At 39.4% G+C, this 6,185-nt stretch overlaps 1 pseudogene; it reads right to left on the bottom strand.

Moving 5' to 3' along the window:
• Window positions 1-219: 219 nt before the first annotated feature.
• LOC124529315 (cyclin-G1-like) lies at window positions 220-1,099 on the bottom strand (annotated as a pseudogene).
• Window positions 1,100-6,185: the final 5,086 nt, after the last annotated feature.

Below are 6,185 nucleotides of genomic sequence, written 5' to 3'. Positions count from 1 at the left end.
GCTTTGACTTGTGTGCCTCACAGATGAATTCAAATTTAATTATAATTCCACTACACCATGTTAATTAGGTAGTTTTCCCAAATCTGAGAACACCAATGCTAATCTCTTCGTGATGTTTTGAGGCTTCACAGCTTAAATCCATTATAGTATTATGGAATCTATAGTTTAGGATTGTGGAGAAAGGCTTCAGAGGAGTATTTTGTTGTTGTAACAATCCAATTAAGGGACCATTTCAGGAATTGTTGGAAGGTGGGTTATTCTGTAGTAACTATGCTTCAACTGTCATGCAGTACATCCAGAAACAATCCATTTCAACTTCTGAACATTTGGTCTGGAACACTTGTTTGATGAATTTTCAGTTAAACACTTGGATACAAGCTCTTACCAGAAGGTCAGATCTCTGCCATTTATCTTGGAATGTGTCTAAAGACATTCTATTCCTTCTGTTAACTCTACACACTTGTGTGCTTGGATCTCCAGTGCAATGATAGACAATGCCAACACAGAAGGCTTGGCTTTAGAAAATATGATCCTGCAGTGGCATGCCTTAAGTTGAGCTTCTAGTCTTTCAAAATTAAGGCTATTCTTCTTTCCATTGGCAAGTTCTCTTGAGTGAATGAATAGTAGAGTTGCAGAAATTGAAAGGCGATAGTAGCTTTGACTTTCCAACATACCTTCTCCAATACAATCTTTTCCATTCTCATCAAGTCTGAAACCGTGAACCTATGCTGGCTTATTCGGATCAAGTCAGTTGCCAGTGGGACATTCCTTTCCTCTTCTATTGGTTTTACAGCCCCACAGAAGCAGCTCAGCCCAACACACCCAAGGTCTGTACCTTCGTTTGGGACAGGAATCTGTCCAGTAAATTCACAGCTAGAGAAAGTGTCTCTGTGTCAAAGCCAAAGTACTGAGTTAGACTAGGAAGATCTTTTACTTCAAAGTCCCTTAGCCTTGCAGTCATTCTGAGGCCATTATCGTGTGCAGATGCAATTAGTCTCAAGCCACAGACCTTTGGCTGACATCTCCACTCCTGCTCCAACAGAGCATTCAGCTGGTGTAGCAGTTTCTGAGAGTCAGTTGTTGTCAGTACCTCTATCATCTTGACTGTGACTGTGGCTCCTCTGCGGTAACCTCCCTCCCTGGGCCTGCTCTCACCTCACCCCACGATATCAAGTCCGACATGCTCACGAGGCGAAGGGACTCGATGGTAAGAGGTGAGGGGCCTGGGGAGGGGGGGGGGCGTCTTTGGTGGAGGTCTCTGCAACGCTCCCAGACGACAGTGCCCACCACAGAGTCAGCTCCTAGCCCTAAAAGAGCAGATTTGTAATAGGTTGGGGAGAGGAACAAATGGGTGAGGTTTGAAGAAAAAGGGAAGTTCCATGAAAAGATCAGAATGAAGAAATAGAGGGTATAAAGAATGTGGAGCCAGTGCAGGAGGAAAAAAGAGAGATGGTGTCAGGACATCTGGCATAAAATGTCTGTTGCATACCTGGAGACAAAGAAGGAGGGGGAGGTGAGCAAGAGGGTGCCTGACACAAAGAGCATGGAAGAAGGGAGAAAGGTCTCAGAAGTTTTTTGTCTTCCATTAATTGTTCACCTTGGTTAATTTGTAAATGGTATTTTGTAAAGAGGTGTTAGAATCCTGAAAATGTCTGGAAGCCTCAGGTTACAAGTTAAAATAGGCATCTTATTATTATTATTATTATTATTATTATTATCATTTCATTTAGAGCCATGGCAATTTAGTTCTGAAAAAAACGTCTGGGGAGATTGAAAGTCCCCTGTAATAGCCATTGTGGTTTAAATTATCTTTAGCTAAATTGGCCCATGTAATTAAAAATGTTCATGGGGAGGGCCATAGGGTTTAAACCGTAGGGTTTAAAACTAAGTGAGGGTCCCAGAAAAATGGCTCTCCTGAGACAGTTTAGAGGATTGGGATTTCATTACTCAAAACCAAGGTTCAACAAAACAAAAAAAAAAGAACTCACCAGAAAAGACAAAGCTTTCACAAAAACAGAAAAGATAAAGCTTTTAAGCAGATCCCAAATTAAGCCTGGAGAGCTCAAAACACATAGAGAGTGGGTCTTTAATCCAGGAGAAAACTTATCTCAAACTCCAGCATCAACCAAAAAGCAGTGAGAGCTCACTGGGTTCAGTGGGTACCACCACCTGTTTCTCACCAGCCTTGGAGTTGCTGGGATTCTTCTCTGGATCCTACTCATCTGACACTAAGTAATATCGACCTTAGAACATTCAGTTATTTTCCCAGCAAAATGGCTTTATTCAGGAATAGCAGAGGAATCGCAATTCAGGTCATGTGAGCTATGGTAAAACCACAGGCAAATCTGGAGATCAAAGGAAAGGAGTGTCGCTTTGCAGAGAAAAGGAGGACCCTGGTGGGGGGGCTGCTTTGAACAAAAGTCTACTAGAGGAAAACAAGAGTACAGAGTGGTGACAGTTTCTCATTGACTGAGTTGTGGTCTTTTCTCATTGGCTGAGGTAGTTGCTGGCATGGAGAAATTCTTCCTCTTGCTGGAGTGGTAAAGTACGTTTCTTCCTACTTTATGCAAGATACATCTCTTCGGATTGGGATCTGCAGTTGAAGAGAATGGTATGAAGTGAGAACTTCTCCTTCCAGCCTCACTCCCCCGTTTTTAATGAGGTTTCCTCTATTCAATTTCATAACTGCTACCAAAGAGATAGACCAGACAGGAATGCAGAAGTGGGTCCAGGGGAGTCTAAATTAAGAGGAGGTAGGGAAAATGTCAAAAGCCTGGGGATTCCAGCTATTGGGGTGGGCTCTCTGGTGCTTGAAATGTGTATTTGTAAGGAAGATGATAATTCACATGAGGTATCAGAAAATAACTGAAATTAGATGAGCAAAATTGTAAAGTAGGTTAAGGATGTTAAGGATTCTGATTCAAACTGCTTATGTGAGTTGCTTATAGTTTTAAGCAAAAAATGATATATGATTATACAACATAATATCTCTATATATCAAGTTAACCTGGTTGCTTTTTTGATTGAAACGGTAAATTCTACTTGTGTGTGCTTTCTGTAAATTTGTATTCATGGAACATGACCCTTTATTTACTACTTGAAGCAGCAAAGCAGGAATTCCTTAGCGTTTATTTTGGATGCAATATATCTGTGATGCTTTGGCATTGTCCTGAACATTTTACAAGTATTAGCTCATTTAATTCTGGCAATAGTCCTCTGCTGTACTGTGATTAAGCTCGTTTCACACATAAGAAAAGGAGACATAGAAAGGTTAAAAAAACATAGACAAGTGAAATAATATATCATTGGTGGTGGCATTGTGATTTGTCTCTGGTGCCTCTGCTCTGCTCTTAAGCATTAAGTTGTGGCATCTCTAGGTAGAACTACTGCCTGGTTCTTTAGTCCTCAGTGGAGTGGGATCAGTGTTCGAAGTGGAAAACGCTCTAGGGCTGAATCTGTGAAAGCTTGTTAGCTTAACAGGAAGAGAGAAGGCAAAAACAGTGTAATAAAAAGAGGACAGATTTCAAAAAAGCAAAGTCATCTGGGACATTTGTGTACAATGCTTTTGTAGGAGTTAACTACCATTGGGAAATTTGGGGTGTTATTTAGTATTTACAGAGTCACTTCTAAGAAAAGGGCTTGAAATTCTATCAGGTAAATCAACCGAAACTATCCCTCAGGTGACTTTAGTCCAAAAAAGCTTTTCTTACAGAACAGTACAATAATGATACCGGGCATAATGATAACCTGGAGACAGTAAGAACCTCCTTCCATACACACATATGCATATACTTTCATATATGCAACTTAATAAGGCAGAGTTGTGTGTGACTCAGTTTAAAACATTTCCATGAATATCAAGTTAAAGCTTTTTTGATGCATCTTTGGATAAATATGATATATGTACAGTTCTTTAGTTCCCTGATTTTTTCTAAATAACCCTCAGAACTGCAATTTTATATAGTATTTTAGTGTAATTAATTCACCTGTACCAATCCATCCATCTTCATAAGTTATCAATATTTTACCACTATTATATCCTCCATCCACTCTCCACCCCTTCCTGATTATTATTATTTATACTTCATTTTATATAAAATGTATATACCTTTATTGAAATGTGCACGTCTTAGGTATACAGTTTGAACAAAGGTATGTACACATGTCTCTTGTGTATTTGTTATACTATAGAACATTTGTATTTCACCAGAAAGTCTCCTCCCAGTTAACCCCTACCCCTTATGGTAGCCAGCCTCTAAGATGGTCCACAGAGATCACCATATTCCCTTGTATAGTCTCCTCCCACACTGAATAAGATTGACTAAGGTAACCCATAGGACGTTATAGATATGATATAGTGTATCTGTAAAGACATTTCAGATTTCATCTTGCTCTCTTTTGGATCACTTTTTCTGGGAAAGGTCAGCTGTCATGCTGTGAAGATACTGTGGCAAGGAACTGAGGCCTACTGAGGCCCGAGTCAGTAGGGACCTGAAACCTTTGCCAACAACCATCTGAGTGAGCCATATTAGCAATGAATCAGCCAGCCCTGGTCAAACCATTAGATGACTGCAGTCCTGGCCATTCTCCCGATTTGAGTCTCATGAGAGATTCTGAACCAGACCTTTTGGGCTATGGCACTCCCAAATATCAGAAACTATTTGATAATAATTGTTTGTTATTTTAATCTGTTAAGTTGGGGGTAATTTCTGGATGGCAACAGATACTACTGCATTCCCAATATATTTGTTCTGAGTTTTTATATTATTATTAATTTGCCTATTCTAGAACTTCATATAAATGGAATCATACTGTGTGTCATTAGTAATTGATTTTTTTATCTCTCTCTCTCTCTATTATGTAATCTCCATGACCAACATGGGGCTCAAACTCACAACCTCGAGATCAAGACTCACATTCTCTTTGACTGAGCCAACTAGGTGCCCCAGTAATTGATTTTAAAATATAATTTTATCTTTAATAGTTTGAACTTTACTTGAAAAGTTTCTGAAGAAATTAGTTATTCATTGAATTACCAAAGAAGCAATGTCCAATGGATAATAGTTTTTAATTGCCTTAGCAATTTCTTACTCATGTATGTACATGTGCGTGTGTGTTTGTGTAACCCATTATTTATTTAGCCTTTTCATCACATTTGTTTGTTTGTTTATTTATTTATTTATTTATTTAATATATATAATTTATTGTGAAATTGGTTTCCATACAACACCCAGTGCTCATCCCAACAGGTGCCCTCCTCAATGCCCATCACCCACTTCCCCCCCCCCCCACCCCCCATCAACCCTCAGTTTATTCTCAGTATTTAAGAGTCTCTTATTGTTTGCCTCCTTGCCTCTCTGTAACCTTTTTTTTCTTCCCCCTTCTCCTCCCCCCCCCGGTCTTCTGTTGAGTTTCTCAGTATCCACATATGAGTGAAAACATATGGTATCTGTCTTTCTCTGCCTGACTTATTTCACTTAGCATAACACTCTCCAGTTCCACCCACGTTGCTACAAATGACCAGATTTCATTCTTTCTCATTGCCAAGTAGTATTACATTGTATATATAAACCACATCTTTTTTTTTAATATGAAATTTATTGTATAAAAAAACCCACATCTTTATCCATTCATCAGTTGATGGACATTTAGGCTCTTTCCATAATTTGGCTATTGTTGAAAGTACTGCTATAAACATTGGGGTACAAGTGCCCCTATGCATCAGTACTCCTGTATCCCTTGGGTAAATTCCTAGCAGTGATTTTGCTGGGTCATAGGGTAGATCTACTTTTAATTTTTTTGAGGAACCTCCACACTTTTCCAGAGCGGCTGCACCAGTTTGCATTCTCATCAACAGTGCAAGAGTGTTCCCATTTCTCCACATCCTCTCCAGCATCTATAGACTCCTGAGTTGTGCATTTTAGCCACTCTGACTGGCATCAGGTGGTATCTCAGTGTGGTTTTGATTTGTATTTCCCTGATGAGAAGGGACGTTGAGCATCTTTTCTTGTGCCTGTTGGCCATCTGGATGTCTTCTTTAGAAAAGTGTCTATTCATGTCTTATGCCCATTTCTTCACTAGATTATTTGTTTCTTGGGTGTGGAGTTTGGTGAGTTCTTTATAGATTTTGGATACTAGCCCTTTGTCTGATATGTCATTTGCAAATATCTTTTCCCATTCCATTG

The sequence above is a fragment of the Lynx rufus genome, unplaced genomic scaffold (genome assembly GCF_022079265.1).
Source record: "Lynx rufus isolate CCGP_SWC_20201006 ecotype Redwood Valley unplaced genomic scaffold, mLynRuf1.p SCAF_6, whole genome shotgun sequence".
NCBI lineage: Eukaryota > Metazoa > Chordata > Mammalia > Carnivora > Felidae > Lynx > Lynx rufus.
Note: the sequence above shows the minus strand (reverse complement) of the source record. Positions and strands in the feature narration are given on the sequence as shown.